This window comes from Oncorhynchus keta, chromosome 19, assembly GCF_023373465.1.
Source record: "Oncorhynchus keta strain PuntledgeMale-10-30-2019 chromosome 19, Oket_V2, whole genome shotgun sequence".
NCBI classification, from domain to species: Eukaryota; Metazoa; Chordata; class Actinopteri; order Salmoniformes; family Salmonidae; genus Oncorhynchus; species Oncorhynchus keta.
Genome location: NC_068439.1, coordinates 85,483,220 through 85,506,624, shown reverse-complemented (window position 1 = coordinate 85,506,624; position 23,405 = coordinate 85,483,220). Strand labels below are relative to the sequence as shown.

The 23,405-nt window shown below is 42.3% G+C and overlaps 1 long non-coding RNA gene across 1 annotated transcript; it reads right to left on the bottom strand.

Moving 5' to 3' along the window:
* Window positions 1-13,029: 13,029 nt before the first annotated feature.
* LOC127909581 (uncharacterized) lies at window positions 13,030-14,738 on the bottom strand. The gene is made up of 2 exons (XR_008072031.1): window positions 14,314-14,738; window positions 13,030-14,277 (listed from the first exon to the last, which is right to left on the bottom strand). It is a non-coding gene; the product is annotated as an uncharacterized LOC127909581 (long non-coding RNA).
* Window positions 14,739-23,405: the final 8,667 nt, after the last annotated feature.

The following is a 23,405-nucleotide window of genomic DNA, read 5'->3' as shown; positions in this document are numbered from 1 at the left end:
TCTATATACATCCGGCCCGTCCTTGGACACTGTGCTATCTAACCTCCAAACGAGCTTCAATGCCATACAACACTCCTTCCGTGGCCTCCAACTGCTCTTAAACGCAAGTAAAACCAAATGCATGCTTTTCAGCCGTTCGCTGCCTGCACCCGCATGCCTGACCAGCATCACCACCCTGGATGGTTCTGACCTTGAATATGTAGACATCTATAAGTACCTAGGTGTCTGGCTAGACTGTAAACTCTCCTTCCAGACTCATATCAAACATCTCCAATCGAAAATCAAATCTTGAGTCGGCTTTCTATTCCGCAACAAAGCCTCCTTCACTCACGCCGCCAAACTTACCCTAGTAAAACTGACTATCCTACCGATCCTCGACTTCGGCGATGTCATCTACAAAATTGCTTCCAACACTCTACTCAGCAAACTGGATGCAGTTTATCACAGAGCCATCCGTTTTGTCACTAAAGCACCGTATACCACCCACCACTGCGACCTGTATGCTCTCGTCGGCTGGCCTTCGCTACATATTCGTCGCCAGACCCACTGGCTCCAGGTCATCTACAAGTCCATGCTAGGTAAAGCTCTGCCTTATCTCAGTTCACTGGTCATGATGGCAACACCCATCCGTAGCACGCGCTCCAGCAGGTATAATTCACTGGTCATCCCCAAAACCAACACCTCTTTGGACACCTTTCCTTCCAGTTCTCTGCTGCCAATGACTGGAACGAATTGCAAAAATCACTGAAGTTGGAAACTTATATCTCCCTTACTAACTTCAAGTATCGGATGTCAGAGCAGCTTACCGATCTCTGTAGCTGTACATAGCCCATCTGTAAATAACACATTACATTTACATTTAAGTCATTTAGCAGACGCTCTTATCCAGAGCGACTTACAAATTGGTGCATTCACCTTATGACATCCAGTGGAACAGCCACTTTACAATAGCCCAACCAACTACCTTCCTCATCCCCATATTGTTTTTTTCTGCTCTTTTGCACACCAGTATTTCTACTTGCACATCCTCTTCTGCATATATTTCACTCCAGTGTTAATCCAGTGTTAATTGCTAAATTGTAATTACTTCGCCACTATGGCCTGTTTATTGCCTTAACTCCTTACATATTTTGCACACATAGTATACAGATTTTCTATTGTGTTATTGACTGTACTTCTGTTTATCCCCTTTGCTTTATCTTAGCCAGGTCGCAGTTGTAAATGAGAACTTGTTCTCGACTGGCCTACCTGGTTAAATTAAGTAGATTTTTTAAAATTTAATGGCCATGCAGTCATGGGTGAACAGCGAGTACAGGAGGGGGCTGAGCACGCACCCTTGTGGGGCTCCGGTGTTGAGGATCAGCAAATTGGAGGTGTTGTTTCCTACCTTCACCACTTGGGGGCGGCCCGTCAAGAAGTCCAGGACCCAGTTGCACAGGGCGGGGGATCAGACCCAGGGCCTCGAGCTTAATGAGCTTTGAGGGTAATATGGTTTTGAATGCTGAGCTATAGTCAATGAACAGTATTCTTACATAGGTGTTCCTCTTGTCCAGATGGGATAGGACAGTGTGCAATGTGATGGCATCATCTGCAGATCTATTGGAGGGTAAGCACATTGAAGTGGGTCTAGGGTGTCAGGTAAGGTAGAGGTGATGTGAGACTTGACTAGTCTCTCAAAGCACTTCATGATGACAGAAGTGAGTGCTACGGGGCGATAGTCACTGAGTTCAGTTACCTTTGCTTTCTTGGGTACAGGAACAATGGTGGCCATCTTGAAGCATGTGGGGAAAGCAGACTGGGATAGGGAGAGATTGAATATGTCCGTAAACACACCAGTCAGCTGGTCTGCGCATCCTCTGAGGATGCGGCTAGGGATGCCGTCTGGGCCGGCAGCCTTGCGAGGGTTAACATGCTTAAATGTCTTACTCACATGGGCCGCGGAGCAGTAGAGTCCACAGACCTTTGTTGCAGGCCACGTCAGTGGCACTGTGTTATCCTTTAAGCCGGCAAAGAAGGTGTTTAGCTTGTCTGGAAGCAAGACTTTTGTGTCCGCGACGTGGCTGGTTTTCCCAGCCACATACGTCTCGTGTCTGAGACATTGATTTGCGACTCCACTTTGTCTCTACACTGATATTTTACCTGTTTGAATACCTGACGGAGGGAATAACTACACCGTTTGTATTCAGCCATATTCCCAGTCATCTTGGTTAAATGCGTTGGTTCGCGCTTTCAGTTTTGAGTGAATGCTGCCATTTATTCACGGTTTCTGGTTAAGGTAAGTGGGAACAACATCTCCTATACACTTCCTGATAAACTCAGTCACTGTATCAGTATATTTGTCAATGTTATTCTCTGAACATATCCCAGTCCACATGATCAAAACAATCTTGAAGCGTGGATTCCAATTGGTCAGACCAGTGTTGTATAGTCCTTGGCACGGGTACTTACCGTTTGAGATTCTGCCTTATAGGAAGGGAGGAGCAGAATGGAGTCATGATCAGATTTCCTGAATGCAAGGCCGGGGAGAGGCATGTAAGCATTCTGGAAGTTGGAGAAGCAGTGAGCGAGTGTTTTAGCAGTGCGAGTACTACAGTTGATGTCCTGAAAGAACTTCAGTTCCTCAAATCCCCAGCTACAATAAATGTGGCCTCAGGATATGTGGTTTCCAGTTTGCATAAAGTCCAGTGAAGGTCTTTGAGGGCCATCGTGGTATCGGCTTGAGGGGAAATATACACAGCTGTGACTCTAAATGAAGAGAATTCTCTTGGGCGGTAATATGGTAAGCATTTGATTGTGAGGTATTCTAGGTCAGGTGAACAAAAGGTCTTGAGTTCCTTTATGGTATCACAATCACACGATGAGTAGTTATCATGAAATATCTTGCCAGAGAGATATTTATTCCTGTCTGTGCGATGAACTGAGAACTCAACTGGATGTACGGAGTCAGAGAGTTTATCCCGAGAGAGCCATGTTTCCGTGAAACAGAATATGTTATAATCCCTGATGTTTCTCTGAAAGGAAATCCTCGCCCTCAGCTCATCAGCTTTATTATCCAGAGACTGAACATTAGCAAGTGATATACTGGTGCGCGTGCCTCCTGAGTCGGACTAGAGGTCCATTTCTAGTACCTCTTCTCCGCCGCCGATATTTTGGGTCAGCCTCTGAAATCAGTTCAATTGGGATACAAAGGGTCAGATTCGGGGAAGTTGTATTCCTGGTATTCCTGGTATTCCTGGTCGTAATGCTGGTAATGAGTGAGTATGAGCTGTATGTTATAGCTTAATAATGTAAGAAATTACACATTAAAAATAAAATACTGCAAAGTTGCCTAAAACACTGCTGCCCTCTATCGTCGCCATCTGCGAATTTGCCTCTGTTAATTAATATCAAATTCAGAAAGAACAGTTTGTTCAGTTTGCTAGAGGTTTTTGTGTACTGTCGGCAGGTTTCCAGGCAGATTCCGTTAAGCATGTTGTTTATTTCTGGAGGCAAGTGTTTATGTTTCTGAAAAACAATGAGCAACAGTAAAATGTGCATTTTAAAATGAAGCAAGGGAGGTGGCTCTACACAGGGTATGCCGGCACAGATAGTCTACGATAAATTGAGTGTGGGGATTTGGGACATAAGAGCTTTGCATGCCCACATAAAGGCCGTAGACAAGGTGAGTGTACAAGCGCCAGTGGGGAAAATCGAGTTCAACGTGCCAGTGGCCATGAGACACAGGCAGCAGAGGCTGGGTCTAGTTATACTATAGATGGTGGTGTAGATGAGGCTGGGTCTCGTGAGGTTATAGATGGTGGTGTAGATGAGGCTGGATCTAGTTATACTATAGATGGTGGTGTAGATGAGGCTGGATCTAGTCATATAGATGTAGATGAGGCTGGATGTCAGGTTATAGATGGTGTAGATGAGGCTGGGTCTAGTCAGGTTATAGATGGTGGTGTAGATGAGGCTGGGTCTATTCAGGTTATAGATGGTGGTGTAGATGAGGCTGGGTCTCATCAGTCATACTATAGATGGTGGTGTAGATGAGGCTGGGTCTATTCAGGTTATAGATGGTGGTGTAGATGAGGCTGGGTCTAGTTATACTATAGATGGTGGTGTAGATGAGGCTGGATCTAGTCATACTATAGATGGTGGTGTAGATGAGGCTGGATCTAGTCATACTATAGATGGTGGTGTAGATGAGGCTGGGTCAAGTTATACTATAGATGGTGGTGTAGATGAGGCTGGATCTAGTCATACTATAGATGGTGGTGTAGATGAGGCTGGGTCTAGTTATACTATAGATGGTGGTGTAGATGAGGCTGGGTCTAGTTATACTATAGATGGTGGTGTAGATGAGGCTGGGTCTAGTCATACTATAGATGGTGGTGTAGATGAGGCTGGGTCTAGTCAGGTTATAGATGGTGGTGTAGATGAGGCTGGGTCTAGTTATACTATAGATGGTGGTGTAGATGAGGCTGGGTCTAGTTATACTATAGATGGTGGTGTAGATGAGGCTGGGTCTAGTTATACTATAGATGGTGGTGTAGATGAGGCTGGGTCTAGTTATACTATAGATGGTGGTGTAGATGAGGCTGGGTCTAGTTATACTATAGATGGTGGTGTAGATGAGGCTGGGTCTCGTCAGGTTATAGATGGTGGTGTAGATGAGGCTGGGACTAGTTATACTATAGATGGTGGTGTAGATGAGGCTGGATCTAGTCATACTATAGATGGTGGTGTAGATGAGGCTGGGTCTAGTCAGGTTATAGATGGTGGTGTAGATGAGGCTGGGTCTTGTTATACTATAGATGGTGGTGTAGATGAGGCTGGATCTAGTCATACTATAGATGGTGGTGTAGATGAGGCTGGGTTTCGTCAGGTTATAGATGGTGGTGTAGATGAGGCTGGATCTAGTCATACTATAGATGGTGGTGTAGATGAGGCTGGATCTAGTCATACTATAGATGGTGGTGTAGATGAGGCTGGGTCTAGTCAGGTTATAGATGGTGGTGTAGATGAGGCTGGGTCTAGTCAGGTTATAGATGGTGGTGTAGATGAGGCTGGGTCTAGTCAGGTTATAGATGGTGGTGTAGATGAGGCTGGGTCTAGTCAGGTTATAGATGGTGGTGTAGATGAGGCTGGGTCTAGTCAGGCTATAGATGGTGGTGTAGATGAGGCTGGGTCTAGTCAGGTTATAGATGGTGGTGTAGATGAGGCTGGGTCTAGTCAGGTTATAGATGGTGGTGTAGATGAGGCTGGTTCTAGTCATGTTATAGATGGTGGTGTAGATGAGGCTGGGTCTAGTCATGCTATAGATGGTGGTGTAGATGAGGCTGGGTCTAGTCAGGTTATAGATGATGTATTTGAGGCTGGGTCTAGTCAGGTTATAGATGGAGGTGTAGATGAGGCTGGGTTGGGTCAGGTTATAGATGGTGGTGTAGATGAGGCTGGGTCTAGTCAGGTTATAGATGGTGGTGTAGATGAGGCTGGGTTGAGTCATGTTATGGATGGTGGTGTAGATGAGGCTGGGTCTAGTCAGGTTATAGATGGTGTAGATGAGGCTGGGTCTAGTCAGGTTATAGATGGTGGTGTAGTTGAGGCTGGGTCTAGTCAGGTTATAGATGGTGGTGTAGATGAGGCTGGGTCTAGTCAGGTTATAGATGGAGGTGTAGATGAGGCTGGGTCTAGTCAGGTTATAGATGGAGGTGTAGATGAGGCTGGGTCTAGTCATGTTATAGATGGTGTAGATGAGGCTGGGTCTAGTCATACTATAGATGGTGGTGTAGATGAGGCTGGGTCTAGTCAGGTTATAGATGGTGGTGTAGATGAGGCTGGGTCTAGTCAGGTTATAGATGGAGGTGTAGATGAGGCTGGGTCTAGTCAGGTTATAGATGGAGGTGTAGATGAGGCTGGGTCTAGTCAGGTTATAGATGGTGGTGTAGATGAGGCTGGGTCGAGTCATGTTATGGATGGTGGTGTAGATGAGGCTGGGTCGAGTCATGTTATGGATGGTGGTGTAGATGAGGCTGGGTCTAGTCATGTTATAGATGGTGTAGATGAGGCTGGGTCTAGTCAGGTTATAGATGGTGGTGTAGATGAGGCTGGGTCGAGTCATGTTATGGATGGTGGTGTAGATGAGGCTGGGTCTAGTCATGTTATAGATGGTGTAGATGAGGCTGGGTCTAGTCATACTATAGATGGTGGTGTAGATGAGGCTGGGTCTAGTCATGTTATAGATGGGGGTGTAGATGAGGCTGGGTCTAGTTATACTATAGATGGTGGTGTAGATGAGGCTGGTTCTAGTCATGTTATAGATGGGGGTGTAGATGAGGCTGGGTCTAGTCATACGAAAGATGGTGGTGTAGATGAGACTGGGTCGAGTCATGTCATGGATGGTGGTGTAGATGAGGCTGGGTCTAGTCATGTCTTGGATGGTGGTGTAGATGAGGCTGGGTCTAGTCATGTCATGGATGGTGGTGTAGATGAGGCTGGGTCTAGTCATGTCATGGATGGTGGTGTAGATGAGGCTGGGTGGAGTCAGGTTATAGATGGTGGTGTCGATGAGGCTGGGTCTATTCATGTCATGGATGGTGGTGTAGATGAGGCTGGGTCTAGTCATGTCATGGATGGTGGTGTCGATGAGGCTGGGTTTCATCATGTTATAGATGGTGTCGATGAGGCTGGGACTAGTCATACTATAGATGGTGGTGTAGATGAGGCTGGGTCTTGTCAGGTTATAGATGGTGGTGTAGATGAGCCTGGGACTAGTCATACTATAGATGGTGGTGTAGATGAGGCTGGGTCTCGTCAGGTTATAGATGGTGGTGCAGATGAGGCTGGGTCTAGTCAGGTTTTTGATGGTGTAGATGAGGCTGGGTCTAGTCAGTCTAGTCATGGTGGTGTAGATGAGTCTGGGTCTAGTCATACTATAGATGGTGTCGATGAGGCTGGGTCTAGTCATATTATAGATGGTGGTGTAGATGAGGCTGGGTCTATTCAGGTTATAGATGGCAGTGTAGATGAGGCTGGGTCAAGTCAGGTTATAGATGGTGTAGATGAGGCTGGGTCTAGTCATACTATAGATGGTGTCGATGAGGCTGGGTCTAGTCATATTATAGATGGTGGTGTAGATGAGGCTGGGACTAGTCATACTATAGATGGTGGTGTAGATGAGGTTGGTTCTAGTCATGTTATAGATGGTGGTGTAGATGAGGCTGGGTCGAGTCATGTTATGGATGGTGGTGTAGATGAGGCTGGGTCAAGTCAGGTTATAGATGGTGTAGATGAGGCTGGGTCTAGTCATACTATAGATGGTGGTGTAGATGAGGCTGGGTCTATTCAGGTTATAGATGGCAGTGTAGATGAGGCTGGGTCAAGTCAGGTTATAGATGGTGTAGATGAGGCTGGGTCTAGTCATACTATAGATGGTGTCGATGAGGCTGGGTCTAGTCATATTATAGATGGTGGTGTAGATGAGGCTGGGACTAGTCATACTATAGATGGTGGTGTAGATGAGGTTGGTTCTAGTCATGTTATAGATGGTGGTGTAGATGAGGCTGGGTGGAGTCAGGTTATAGATGGTGGTGTCGATGAGGCTGGGTCTAGTTATACTATAGATGGTGGTGTAGATGAGGCTGGGTCTATTCATGTCATGGATGGTGGTGTAGATGAGGCTGGGTCTATTCATGTCATGGATGGTGGTGTAGATAAGGCGGGGTCTAGTCAGGTTATAAATGGTGGTGTAGATGAGGCTGGGACTAGTCATGTTATAGATGGTGGTGTAGATGAGGCTGGGTCTATTCATGTCATGGATGGTGGTGTAGATGAGGCTGGGTGGAGTCAGGTTATAGATGGTGGTGTCGATGAGGCTGGGTCTATTCATGTCATGGATGGTGGTGTAGATGAGGCTGGGTCTATTCATGTCATGGATGGTGGTGTAGATGAGACTGGGTCTAGTCAGGTTATAGATGGTGTAGATGAGGCTGGGTCTAGTCAGGTTATAGATGGTGGTGTAGATGAGGCTGGGTCTAGTCAGGTTTTTGATGGTGTAGATGAGGCTGGGTCTAGTCAGGTTATAGATGGTGTAGATGAGGCTGGGTCTAGTCAGGTTATAGATGAGGCTGGGTCTAGTCAGGTTATAGATGGTGGTGTAGATGAGGCTGGGTCTAGTCAGGTTATAGATGGTGGTGTAGATGAGGCTGGGTCTAGTCAGGTTATAGATGGCTGGGTAGATGAGGCTGGGTCTAGTCAGGTTATAGATGGTGGTGTAGATGAGGCTGGGTCTAGTCAGGTTATAGATGGTGGTGTAGATGAGGCTGGGTCTAGTCAGGTTATAGATGATGGTGTAGATGAGGCTGGGTCTAGTCAGGTTATAGATGGAGGTGTAGATGAGGCTGGGTCTAGTCAGGTTATGGATGGTGGTGTAGATGAGGCTGGGTCATACTATAGATGGTGGTGTAGATCTGGGTCTGTTATAGATGGTGGTGTAGATGAGGCTGGGTCTAGTCAGGTTATAGATGGTGTAGATGAGGCTGGGTCTAGTCATGTTATAGATGGTGTAGATGAGGCTGGGTCTAGTCATACTATAGATGGTGGTGTAGATGAAGCTGGGTCTAGTCAGGTTATAGATGGTGGTGTAGATGAGGCTGGGTCTATTCAGGTTATAGATGGCGGTGTAGATGAGGCTGGGTCTATTCAGGTTATAGATGGTGTCGATGAGGCTGGGACTAGTCATACTATAGATGGTGGTGTAGATGAGGCTGGGTCTAGTCATGTTATAGATGAGGCTGGGTCTCGTCAGGTTATAGATGGTGGTGTAGATGAGGCTGGGTCTAGTCAGGTTATAGATGGTGATGTAGATGAGGCTGGGTCTAGTCAGGTTATAGATGGTGTAGATGAGGCTGGGTCTAGTCAGGTTATAGATGGTGGTGTAGATGAGGCTGGGTCTAGTCAGGTTATAGATGGTGGTGTAGATGAGGCTGGGTCTCGTCAGGTTATAGATGGTGGTGTAGATGAGGCTGGGTCTAGTCAGGTTATAGATGGTGGTGTAGATGAGGCTGGGTCTTGTCAGGTTATTGATGGTGTAGATGAGGCTGGGTCTGATGAGGTTATTGATGGTGTAGATGAGGCTGGGTCTGGTCAGGTTATAGATGGTGGTGTAGATGAGGCTGGGTCTAGTCAGGTTATAGATGGTGGTGTAGATGAGGCTGGGTCTAGTCAGGTTATAGATGAGGCTGGGTCTAGTCAGGTTATAGATGGAGGTGTAGATGAGGCTGGGTCTAGTCAGGTTATGGATGGTGGTGTATTTGAGGCTGGGTCGAGTCATGTTATGGATGGTGGTGTAGATGAGGCTGGGTCTAGTCAGGTTATAGATGGTGTAGATGAGGCTGGGTCTAGTCATGTTATAGATGGTGTAGATGAGGCTGGGTCTAGTCATACTATAGATGGTGGTGTAGATGAAGCTGGGTCTAGTCAGGTTATAGATGGTGGTGTAGATGAGGCTGGGTCTATTCAGGTTATAGATGGCGGTGTAGATGAGGCTGGGTCTATTCAGGTTATAGATGGTGTCGATGAGGCTGGGACTAGTCATACTATAGATGGTGGTGTAGATGAGGCTGGGTCTAGTCATGTTATAGATGAGGCTGGGTCTCGTCAGGTTATAGATGGTGGTGTAGATGAGGCTGGGTCTAGTTATGTTATAGATGGTGTAGATGAGGCTGGGTCTAGTCAGGTTATAGATGGTGGTGTAGATGAGGCTGGGTCTAGTCAGGTTATAGATGGTGGTGTAGATGAGGCTGGGTCTCGTCAGGTTATAGATGGTGGTGTAGATGAGGCTGGGTCTAGTCAGGTTATAGATGGTGGTGTAGATGAGGCTGGGTCTTGTCAGGTTATTGATGGTGTAGATGAGGCTGGGTCTGGTGAGGTTATTGATGGTGTAGATGAGGCTGGGTCTGGTCAGGTTATAGATGGTGGTGTAGATGAGAAACCCAGCATAAAACCCCAAACAGCAAGCAATGCAGGTGTTGAAGCACGTTGGCTAGGAAAAACTCCGTAGAAAGGCCAAAACCTAGGAAGAAACCTAGAGAGGAACCAGGCTATGTGGGGTGGCCAGTCCTCTTCTGGCTGTGCCGGGTGGAGATAACAGAACATGGCTAAGATGTTCAAATGTTCATAAATGACTAGTATGGTCTAATAATAGGTCTGGGACAGGTAGCACGTCCGGTGAACAGGTCAGGATTCCATAGCCGCAGGCAGAAAGGTTGAAACTGGAGCAGCAGCACGGCCAGGTGGACTGGGGACAGCAAGGAGTCATCATGCCAGGTAGTCCTGAGGCGGTATGATGGCTGCATGGTCCCATTGTGTTTATACTTGCGTACTATTGTTTGTACAGATGAACGTGGTACCTTCAGGCATTTGGAAATTGATCCCAAGGATGAACCAGACTTGAGGAGGTCTACAATTTTCTGAGGTCTTGGCTGATTTCCTTTGATTTTCCCATGATGTCAAGCAAAGAGGCACTGAGTTTGAAGGTAGGCCTTGAAATTCATCCACAGGTACACCTCCAATTGACTCAGATGATCACAAGCTTCTAAAGCCACGATATCATTTTCTGGCATTTTCCAAGCTGTTTAAAGGCACAGTCAACTTAGTGTACGTAAACTTCTGACCCACTGGAATTGTGATAGTGAAATAATCTGTCTGTAAACAATTGTTGGAAAAATTACTCGTGTCAGGAACAAATTAGTTGTCTTAACCGACTTTCCAAAACTATAGTTTGTTAAGAGGAAATTTGGGGAGTGGTTGAAAAATGAGTTTTATTGACTCCATGTAAACTTCCGACTTCAACTGTACATAGATTTTAGTTTCTTCAAAGTAGGCATTCTCTCAACCAGCTTCATGAGGGAGTCGCCTGGAATGCTTTTCAGTGTTGAAGGAGTTCCATCATATGCTGAGCACTTGTTGATTGCTTTTCCTTCATTCTGCGATCCAACTCATCCCAAACCATCTCAATTGGGTTGAGGTGGGGTGATTGTGGAGGCCAGGTCATCTGAGGCAGCACTCCGGCGGCAGGTAGCCTAGTGGTTATAGCGTTGGGCCAGTAACCAAAAGGTTGCTGGATCGAATCCCCGAGCTGACAAGGTAAAAAATCTGTCGTTCTGCCCCTGAGAAAGGCAGCTTACCCACTGTTTCCTGAACGCTGAAGACGTGGATGTCGATTAAGGCAGCCCACCGAACCTCTCTGATTCAGAGGGGTTGGGTTAATCTCGCATGTGTAGTATTTTCACGTTCGGATGAAATGCATGTCCAAAATAAACTGCTTGTTTCTCAGGCCCAGAAGCTAGGATATGCATATAATTGGTAGATTTGGATAGAAAAACACTCAAAATTTTCTAAAACTGTTCAAATGATTTGAGTATAACAGAACTGATATGGCAGGCGAAACCCAGAGGACAAACCATCCCAAAAAAAAGACTTCCACTGCTTCCACTAGATGTCAACAGTCTCTAGAAAGAGTTTCAGGCTGGTTTTTGGAAAAATGAGATAGAAGTTGTGGTTTTTCGAAGTGGCTCCCATTTTGGCTGTCATGTTTCCATTGACTGACTGGGTGAAAGCGTGTTCTTTGTTATTTATCTCTGGTAATGAACATACTATTCTCCGTCTAAATGTTATTGTTTATTTATGTATTAGGGTACCTGAGGTTTGATTATAAACGTTGTTTGACTTGGTAATGTTTGGGATTAATTTTGTATGGATTTTGAAGGATGGAATGAAGCGCGGCAGCTAAACTGATTTTTATGAATATAAAGAAGGACTTTATCGAACAAAAGGACCATTTGTGATGTAACTGGGACCGGTTGGAGTGCCAACAGGAGGAAGATCTTCAAAGGTAAGGCATTTATTTTATCGCTATTTCTGACTTTCGTGTCGAACCTGCCTGGTTGAAAAAGGGTTTTCATGTTTTTGTATGCGGGGCGCTGTCCTCAGATAATCACATGGTCTGCTCTCGCCGTAAAGCCTTGTTGAAATCAAATCTGACACAGCAGATTAACAAGAAGTTAAGCTTTATTTTGATGTATGACACTTTTATTTCCATGAATGTTAAATATTTATGTTTCTGTCATTTGAAATTCGCGGCATGCAATTTCACTGGATGTTTCCAGATGGGACGCTACCGTCCATAAGAAGTTAACCAAATTACAAAAACACGACAGTTGGAACCAAACATCTCAAATTTGGACTCATCAGACCAAAAGACATATTTCCACCGGTCTAATGTCCATTGCTCGTGTTTCTTGGCCCAAACAAGTCTCTTCTTGTTATTGGTGTACCTTAGTAGCAAATCGATCATGAAGGCCTGATTCACGCAGTCTCCTCTGAACAGTTGATGTTGGAATGTGTGCGTTACTTGAACCCTGAAGCATTTATCTGGGCTGCAATTTATGAGGCTGGTAACTCTAATGAACTTATTCTCTGCAGCAGAGGTAACTCTGGGACTTCCTTTCCTGTTGCGGTCCTCATGAGAGCCAGTTCCATCATAGCGCTTGATGATTTTTGCGACTGCACCTGAAGAAACTTTCAAAGTTCTTGACATTTTCCTTATTGACTGACCTTCATGTCGTAAAGTAATGATGGACTGTTGTTTCTCTTTGCTTATTTGAGCTGTTCTTGCCATAATATGGACCTGGCCTTTTACCAAATAGGGCTGTCATCTGTAAACCATCCCTACCTCGTCACAACACAACTGATCAGCTAAAAAAGGAAATTCCACAAATTAACTTCTAACAAGGCACGCCTGCTATTTCAAATGCATTCCAGGTGACTACCTAATGAAGCTGGTTGAGAGAATGCCAAGAGTGTGCAAAGCTGTCATCAAGGCAAAGGGTGGCAACTTTGAAGAATCTCAAATATAAAATATTTTGATTTGTTTAACACTTTTTTTGGTTACTACATGATTCCATATGTGTTATTTCATAGTTTTGATATCGTCACTATTATTCTACAATGTAGAAAACATTAATAATAAGGAAAAACCCTGGAATGTGTGTGTGACTGGTACTTTATTATGTTACGAATTCCAACATTTTATATAATGTTAATGATATGTTAAAGACCCCACTGAACGATTCAGAACATGAATAATCATATTTGTCTTGGTAAAATGTATTCTATAACATAAAGAAGTGAAATGATCACCAAAGTATGTTTTCACCCACTCTGGGCAGTCACCCTTTAACAGGAAAATGCTTTTGTATGGAGTGCGGAAAGTTTATAAATCACAAAAATATTGCATGTGTAGTCTTTTCATAAATGGCTCATGCAGATATTTAGTGTGAAATGCACAACCGTTATAAATTACCTTTACAATTTAGAGGTGATCTGCTGCTGCCTGGTGGAGGCAGGAGGTACTACATCCAGCGCCTTATCACCAGTTTCAACTACATCACCATAGTTACACATACAGTTACATCACCATGGGAACATTAACAAAAATGTCACCATGGTTACATCCACATCGGGGTTGAAATCAGTATGACCAAAGGTGTGCAACGTTGAATTCAACAGAAACTGTACTATACCGAACGACTAGATGAACATTTTTGATTATGGTATAATTATATAATATCTACCCAGAGGTAGATTGTATGGTGTTTGTTGCACAAGTTTTGTGATTTCAAATGGTCACACCCATATTGATCAGTCCACACCCAGCAAAGGGGAGCAAAGTACCTCAAAGGCTGTTGAAGAGCAGTACGCACCATTTTGGGTAAACGTGTCGTTCAGTATAAATCATCACGCAGCATAACAAAATAACTGAACGCACCTCTGGAACATTCAAACGTCCATATGAATAAATAGGTGTGTCGCTCTGATAGAAAGGTTAAACAAACATTTTATTAAGTTGGACAGGCCTTTGTTTCTTTACATCATCATAATCAGGTGCTCTTCAGCCGCGTCACATGACAGAAATTACAATAAAGAGCTCTGGACAGACAGAGTCACAGATTAACGGTTTCATCCAGAGTCGTTAGCAGTGATGGAGGATACTTGATGACCAGGACCATTAGTAGACGGTCCAATGGACCTCAAATCCCTTTCTATACCCAACTTCCAGACACATAGGGTGCCTCAGAGCTAAAGTAGTGCACTACATAGGAAGCCTTCAGATGGACTAGACCCTACCTGGTCTCCCAGACGTTCAGATGGACTAGACCCTACCTGGTCTCCCAGATGTTCAGATGGACTAGACCCTACCTGGTCTCCCAGACGTTCAGATGGACTAGACCCTACCTGGTCTCCCAGACGTTCAAACGGACTAGACCCTACCTGGTCTCCCAGACGTTCAGATGGACTAGACCCTACCTGGTCTCCCAGACGTTCAGATGGACTAGACCCTACCTGGTCTCCCAGATGTTCAAACGGACTAGACCCTTATTGTTTAAAACCACAGGCGACATCTGCTCAAAACAAAAGTGATGTAATTAAGCACGTGCTGTAATTACTAGGATTCTGTGGTTTCACAGGCAAAAGGGATTGCTTTTGATGGAAAATAAAACACTTTGTCTTCCCAATGAACAAAAAAATACTTCATGGAAAAGAGATGTATGATACACCATAATGCCTTGTTGACAAAATCACAGAGCTACGTAGATTACTGTTGGATTGGTAGATTACTGTTGGATTGGTAGATTACTGTTGGATTGGTAGATTACTGTTGGATTGGTAGATTACTGTTGGATCGGTAGATTACTGTTGGATTGGTAGATTACTGTTGGATTGGTAGATTACTGTTGGCTACGTAGATTACTGTTGGATTGGTAGATTACTGTTGGATTGGTAGATTACTGTTGGATTGGTAGATTACTGTTGGATTGGTAGATTACTGTTGGATCGGTAGATTACTGTTGGATTCGTAGGTAGATTACTGTTGGCTACGTAGATTACTGTTGGATTCGTAGATTACTGTTGGATTCGTAGATTACTGTTGGATTCGTAGATTACTGTTGGATTGGTAGATTACTGTTGGCTACGTAGATTACTGTTGGATTGGTAGATTACTGTTGGATTGGTAGATTACTGTTGGATTCGTAGATTACTGTTGGATTCGTAGATTACTGTTGGCTACGTAGATTACTGTTGGATTGGTAGATTACTGTTGGCTACGTAGATTACTGTTGGCTACGTAGATTACTGTTGGATTGGTAGATTACTGTTGGATTGGTAGATTACTGTTGGCTACGTAGATTACTGTTGGCTACGTAGATTACTGTTGGATTGGTAGATTACTGTTGGATTGGTAGATTACTGTTGGATTGGTAGATTACTGTTGGATTCGTAGATTACTGTTGGATTCGTAGATTACTGTTGGCTACGTAGATTACTGTTGGATTGGTAGATTACTGTTGGATTGGTAGATTACTGTTGGATTCGTAGATTACTGTTGGATTGGTAGATTACTGTTGGATTGGTAGATTACTGTTGGATTCGTAGATTACTGTTGGATTGGTAGATTACTGTTGGATTCGTAGATTACTGTTGGCTACGTAGATTACTGTTGGATTGGTAGATTACTGTTGGATTGGTAGATTACTGTTGGATTGGTAGATTACTGTTGGATTGGTAGATTACTGTTGGATTGGTAGATTACTGTTGGCTACGTAGATTACTGTTGTTGTAGATTACTGTTGGATTCGTAGATTACTGTTGGATTGGTAGATTACTGTTGGATTGGTAGATTACTGTTGGATTGGTAGATTACTGTTGGATTGGTAGATTACTGTTGGCTACGTAGATTACTGTTGGCTACGTAGATTACTGTTGGATTCGTAGATTACTGTTGGCTACGTAGATTACTGTTGGATTGGTAGATTACTGTTGGATTGGTAGATGGCCGTAGATTACTGTTGGATTCGTAGATTACTGTTGGATTGGTAGATTACTGTTGGATACGTAGATTACTGTTGGATTCGTAGATTACTGTTGGCTACGTAGATTACTGTTGGATTCGTAGATTACTGTTGATTCGTAGATTACTGTTGGATACGTAGATTACTGTTGGATTGGTAGATTACTGTTGGATTGGTAGATTACTGTTGGATTGGTAGATTACTGTTGGATTGGTAGATTACTGTTGGCTACGTAGATTACTGTTGGCTACGTAGATTACTGTTGGATTCGTAGATTACTGTTGGATTGGTAGATTACTGTTGGATTGGTAGATTACTGTTGGATTGGTAGATTACTGTTGGATTGGTAGATTACTGTTGGATTCGTAGATTACTGTTGGCTACGTAGATTACTGTTGGATTCGTAGATTACTGTTGGATTCGTAGATTACTGTTGGATTCGTAGATTACTGTTGGATTCGTAGATTACTGTTGGCTACGTAGATTACTGTTGGATTCGTAGATTACTGTTGGATTGGTAGATTACTGTTGGATTGGTAGATTACTGTTGGATACGTAGATTACTGTTGGATTGGTAGATTACTGTTGGATTGGTAGATTACTGTTGGATTGGTAGATTACTGTTGGATTGGTAGATTACTGTTGGATTCGTAGATTACTGTTGGATTGGTAGATTACTGTTGGATTGGTAGATTACTGTTGGATTCGTAGATTACTGTTGGATTGGTAGATTACTGTTGGATTGGTAGATTACTGTTGGATTGGTAGATTACTGTTGGATTGGTAGATTACTGTTGGATTGGTAGATTACTGTTGGATTCGTAGATTACTGTTGGATTCGTAGATTACTGTTGGATTGGTAGATTACTGTTGGATTCGTAGATTACTGTTGGATTCGTAGATTACTGTTGGATTGGTAGATTACTGTTGGATTGGTAGATTACTGTTGGATTGGTAGATTACTGTTGGATTGGTAGATTACTGTTGGATTGGTAGATTACTGTTGGATTCGTAGATTACTGTTGGATTCGTAGATTACTGTTGGATTCGTAGATTACTGTTGGCTCGTAGATTACTGTTGGATTGGTAGATTACTGTTGGATTCGTAGATTACTGTTGGATTCGTAGATTACTGTTGGATTGGTAGATTACTGTTGGATTCGTAGATTACTGTTGGATTGGTAGATTACTGTTGGCTACGTAGATTACTGTTGGATTGGTAGATTACTGTTGGATCCGTAGATTACTGTTGGATTCGTAGATTACTGTTGGATTGGTAGATTACTGTTGGATTCGTAGATTACGTAGATTACTGTTGGCTACGTAGATTACTGTTGGATTAAGTAGATTACTGTTGGATTGGTAGATTACTGTTGGATTGGTAGATTACTGTTGGATTGGTAGATTACTGTTGGATTGGTAGATTACTGTTGGATTCGTAGATTACTGTTGGATTCGTAGATTACTGTTGGCTACGTAGATTACTGTTGGATTCGTAGATTACTGTTGGATTCGTAGATTACTGTTGGATTGGTAGATTACTGTTGGATTGGTAGATTACTGTTGGATTGGTAGATTACTGTTGGATTGGTAGATTACTGTTGGATTGGTAGATTACTGTTGGATTGGTAGATTACTGTTGGATTGGTAGATTACTGTTGGATTGGTAGATTACTGTTGGATTCGTAGATTACTGTTGGCTACGTAGATTACTGTTGGATTGGTAGATTACTGTTGGATTGGTAGATTACTGTTGGATTGGTAGATTACTGTTGGATTGGTAGATTACTGTTGGATTGGTAGATTACTGTTGGATTGGTAGATTACTGTTGGATTGGTAGATTACTGTTGGATTGGTAGATTACTGTTGGATTGGTAGATTACTGTTGGATTGGTAGATTACTGTTGGATTGGTAGATTACTGTTGGATTGGTAGATTACTGTTGGATTGGTAGATTACTGTTGGATTGGTAGATTACTGTTGGATTGGTAGATTACTGTTGGATTGGTAGATTACTGTTGGCTACGTAGATTACTGTTGGATTGGTAGATTACTGTTGGATTGGTAGATTACTGTTGGATTGGTAGATTACTGTTGGATTCGTAGATTACTGTTGGATTGGTAGATTACTGTTGGATCCGTAGATTACTGTTGGATTACGTAGATTACTGTTGGATTGGTAGATTACTGTTGGATTCGTAGATTACTGTTGGATTGGTAGATTACTGTTGGATTGGTAGATTACTGTTGGATTGGTAGATTACTGTTGGATTCGTAGATTACTGTTGGATCGGTAGATTACTGTTGGATTGGTAGATTACTGTTGGATACGTAGATTACTGTTGGATTGGTAGATTACTGTTGGATTGGTAGATTACTGTTGGATTGGTAGATTACTGTTGGATTGGTAGATTACTGTTGGATTGGTAGATTACTGTTGGATTGGTAGATTACTGTTGGATTGGTAGATTACTGTTGGATTGGTAGATTACTGTTGGATTGGTAGATTACTGTTGGATTCGTAGATTACTGTTGGATTGGTAGATTACTGTTGGATTGGTAGATTACTGTTGGATTGGTAGATTACTGTTGGATTGGTAGATTACTGTTGGATTCGTAGATTACTGTTGGATTCGTAGATTACTGTTGGATTCGTAGATTACTGTTGGATTCGTAGATTACTGTTGGATTCGTAGATTACTGTTGGATTGGTAGATTACTGTTGGATTGGTAGATTACTGTTGGATTCGTAGATTACTGTTGGCTACGTAGATTACTGTTGGATTGGTAGATTACTGTTGGATTGGTAGATTACTGTTGGATTCGTAGATTACTGTTGGATTGGTAGATTACTGTTGGATTCGTAGATTACTGTTGGATTCGTAGATTACTGTTGGATTGGTAGATTACTGTTGGATTGGTAGATTACTGTTGGATTGGTAGATTACTGTTGGATTCGTAGATTACTGTTGGATTGGTAGATTACTGTTGGATACGTAGATTACTGTTGGATTCGTAGATTACTGTTGGATTCGTAGATTACTGTTGGATTGGTAGATTACTGTTGGATTCGTAGATTACTGTTGGCTACGTAGATTACTGTTGGCTACGTAGATTACTGTTGGCTACGTAGATTACTGTTGGATTGGTAGATTACTGTTGGATTGGTAGATTACTGTTGGATTCGTAGATTACTGTTGGATTGGTAGATTACTGTTGGATTGGTAGATTACTGTTGGATTGGTAGATTACTGTTGGATTGGTAGATTACTGTTGGCTACGTAGATTACTGTTGGATTCGTAGATTACTGTTGGATTGGTAGATTACTGTTGGATTGGTAGATTACTGTTGGATTCGTAGATTACTGTTGGATTCGTAGATTACTGTTGGATTGGTAGATTACTGTTGGATTGGTAGATTACTGTTGGATTGGTAGATTACTGTTGGATTGGTAGATTACTGTTGGATTGGTAGATTACTGTTGGATTCGTAGATTACTGTTGGCTACGTAGATTACTGTTGGATCCGTAGATTACTGTTGGATTGGTAGATTACTGTTGGATTGGTAGATTACTGTTGGATTGGTAGATTACTGTTGGATTGGTAGATTACTGTTGGATTCGTAGATTACTGTTGGATTCGTAGATTACTGTTGGCTACGTAGATTACTGTTGGCTACGTAGATTACTGTTGGATTCGTAGATTACTGTTGGCTACGTAGATTACTGTTGGATTGGTAGATTACTGTTGGATTCGTAGATTACTGTTGGATTGGTAGATTACTGTTGGATACGTAGATTACTGTTGGATTGGTAGATTACTGTTGGATTGGTAGATTACTGTTGGATTGGTAGATTACTGTTGGATTGGTAGATTACTGTTGGATTGGTAGATTACTGTTGGATTCGTAGATTACTGTTGGATTGGTAGATTACTGTTGGCTACGTAGATTACTGTTGGATTGGTAGATTACTGTTGGATTGGTAGATTACTGTTGGATTGGTAGATTACTGTTGGATTGGTAGATTACTGTTGGATTGGTAGATTACTGTTGGATTGGTAGATTACTGTTGGATTGGTAGATTACTGTTGGATTGGTAGATTACTGTTGGCTACGTAGATTACTGTTGGATTGGTAGATTACTGTTGGATTGGTAGATTACTGTTGGATCCGTAGATTACTGTTGGATTCGTAGATTACTGTTGGATTGGTAGATTACTGTTGGATTCGTAGATTACTGTTGGATTGGTAGATTACTGTTGGATTGGTAGATTACTGTTGGATTGGTAGATTACTGTTGGATTGGTAGATTACTGTTGGATTCGTAGATTACTGTTGGATTGGTAGATTACTGTTGGATTGGTAGATTACTGTTGGATTGGTAGATTACTGTTGGATTCGTAGATTACTGTTGGCTACGTAGATTACTGTTGGATTCGTAGATTACTGTTGGATTCGTAGATTACTGTTGGATTGGTAGATTACTGTTGGATTGGTAGATTACTGTTGGATTGGTAGATTACTGTTGGATTGGTAGATTACTGTTGGCTACGTAGATTACTGTTGGATTGGTAGATTACTGTTGGATTGGTAGATTACTGTTGGATTGGTAGATTACTGTTGGATTGGTAGATTACTGTTGGATTGGTAGATTACTGTTGGATTGGTAGATTACTGTTGGATACGTAGATTACTGTTGGATTGGTAGATTACTGTTGGATTGGTAGATTACTGTTGGCTACGTAGATTACTGTTGGATACGTAGATTACTGTTGGATTGGTAGATTACTGTTGGATTGGTAGATTACTGTTGGATTCGTAGATTACTGTTGGATTCGTAGATTACTGTTGGCTACGTAGATTACTGTTGGCTACGTAGATTACTGTTGGCTACGTAGATTACTGTTGGATTCGTAGATTACTGTTGGATTGGTAGATTACTGTTGGATTGGTAGATTACTGTTGGATTCGTAGATTACTGTTGGATTGGTAGATTACTGTTGGATTGGTAGATTACTGTTGGATTGGTAGATTACTGTTGGATTGGTAGATTACTGTTGGATTGGTAGATTACTGTTGGATTGGTAGATTACTGTTGGATTGGTAGATTACTGTTGGATTGGTAGATTACTGTTGGATTGGTAGATTACTGTTGGATTGGTAGATTACTGTTGGATTGGTAGATTACTGTTGGATTGGTAGATTACTGTTGGATTGGTAGATTACTGTTGGATTGGTAGATTACTGTTGGATTGGTAGATTACTGTTGGATCGGTAGATTACTGTTGGATTGGTAGATTACTGTTGGATTGGTAGATTACTGTTGGATTGGTAGATTACTGTTGGATTGGTAGATTACTGTTGGATTGGTAGATTACTGTTGGATTGGTAGATTACTGTTGGATTGGTAGATTACTGTTGGATCCGTAGATTACTGTTGGATTGGTAGATTACTGTTGGATTGGTAGATTACTGTTGGATTGGTAGATTACTGTTGGATTGGTAGATTACTGTTGGATTGGTAGATTACTGTTGGATTGGTAGATTACTGTTGGATTGGTAGATTACTGTTGGATTGGTAGATTACTGTTGGATTGGTAGATTACTGTTGGATTGGTAGATTACTGTTGGATTGGTAGATTACTGTTGGATTGGTAGATTACTGTTGGATTGGTAGATTACTGTTGGATTGGTAGATTACTGTTGGAAGTAGATTACTGTTGGATACGTAGATTACTGTTGGATTGGTAGATTACTGTTGGATCACGTAGATTACTGTTGGATTGGTAGATTACTGTTGGATTGGTAGATTACTGTTGGATTCGTAGATTACTGTTGGTACGTAGATTACTGTTGGCTACGTAGATTACTGTTGGCTACGTAGATTACTGTTGGATTCGTAGATTACTGTTGGATTCGTAGATTACTGTTGGATTAAGTAGATTACTGTTGCATTCGTAGATTACTGTTGGATTGGTAGATTACTGTTGGATTCGTAGATTACTGTTGGATTCGTAGATTACTGTTGGATTGGTAGATTACTGTTGGATTGGTAGATTACTGTTGGGTAGATTACTGTTGGATTCGTAGATTACTGTTGGCTACGTAGATTACTGTTGGATTGGTAGATTACTGTTGGATACGTAGATTACTGTTGGATTGGTAGATTACTGTTGGATTCGTAGATTACTGTTGGATTGTAGATTACTGTTGGCTACGTAGATTACTGTTGGCTACGAGATTACTGTTGGATTCGTAGATTACTGTTCATCACTAGATTACTGTTGGATTGGTAGATTACTGTTGGACCACGTAGATTACTGTTGGGTAGATTACTGTTGGATTGGTAGATTACTGTTGGATTGGTAGATTACTGTTGGATTGGTAGATTACTGTTGGACGTAGATTACTGTTGGATCGGTAGATTACTGTTGGATTGGTAGATTACTGTTGGATCACTAGATTACTGTTGGATTCGTAGATTACTGTTGGATTGGTAGATTACTGTTGGATCGGTAGATTACTGTTGGATACGAGATTACTGTTGGATACGTAGATTACTGTTGCATTGAGATTACTGTTGGATTGGTAGATTACTGTTGGATTGGTAGATTACTGTCATTGTAGATTACTGTTGGATTGGTAGATTACTGTTGGATTGGTAGATTACTGTTGGATTGGTAGATTACTGTTGGATCGTGAGATTACTGTTGGATACGTAGATTACTGTAATTGGTAGATTACTGTTGGATTCACTAGATTACTGTTGGATTGGTAGATTACTGTTGGATTGGTAGATTACTGTTGGATTCAGGTAGTAGATTACTGTTGGACAGATTACTGTTGGATTGGTAGATTACTGTTGGATTGGTAGATTACTGTTGGATTGGTAGATACACGTAGATTACTGTTGGACGTAGATTACTGTTGGATTGGTAGATTACTGTTGGATTGGTAGATTATCATTGTAGATTACTGTTGGATTAATAGATTACTGTTGGATTCGTAGATTACTGTTGGCTACGTAGATTATTGTTGGATTCGTAGATTACTGTTGGATTCCTAGATTACTGTTGGATTCGTAGATTACTGTTGGATTCCTAGATTACTGTTGGAGCCTTCTGTAGCTCAGTTAGTAGAGCATGGCGCTTGTAACGCCAGGGTAGTGGGTTCGATCCCCGGGACCACCCATAAGTAGAATGTATGCACACATGACTGTAAGTCGCTTTGGATAAAAGCGTCTGCTAAATGGCATATATCATATATATCATATCATTATTGTTGGATCCGTAGATTACTGTTGGATTCGTAGATTATTGTTGGATTTGCAGATTACTGCTGGATTTGAGAAGGGTGCTTCATTCGTGGTGAAAGAGGACCATAGACTGGTGCCACGTGGCTTAGCATAATCAAATCAGCCCATTGATAAACAAACACTGGGAAGTGAAGTCATCACTAGATACGGGTAATGACGTCATCACTAGATACAGGTAATGACGTCATCACTGG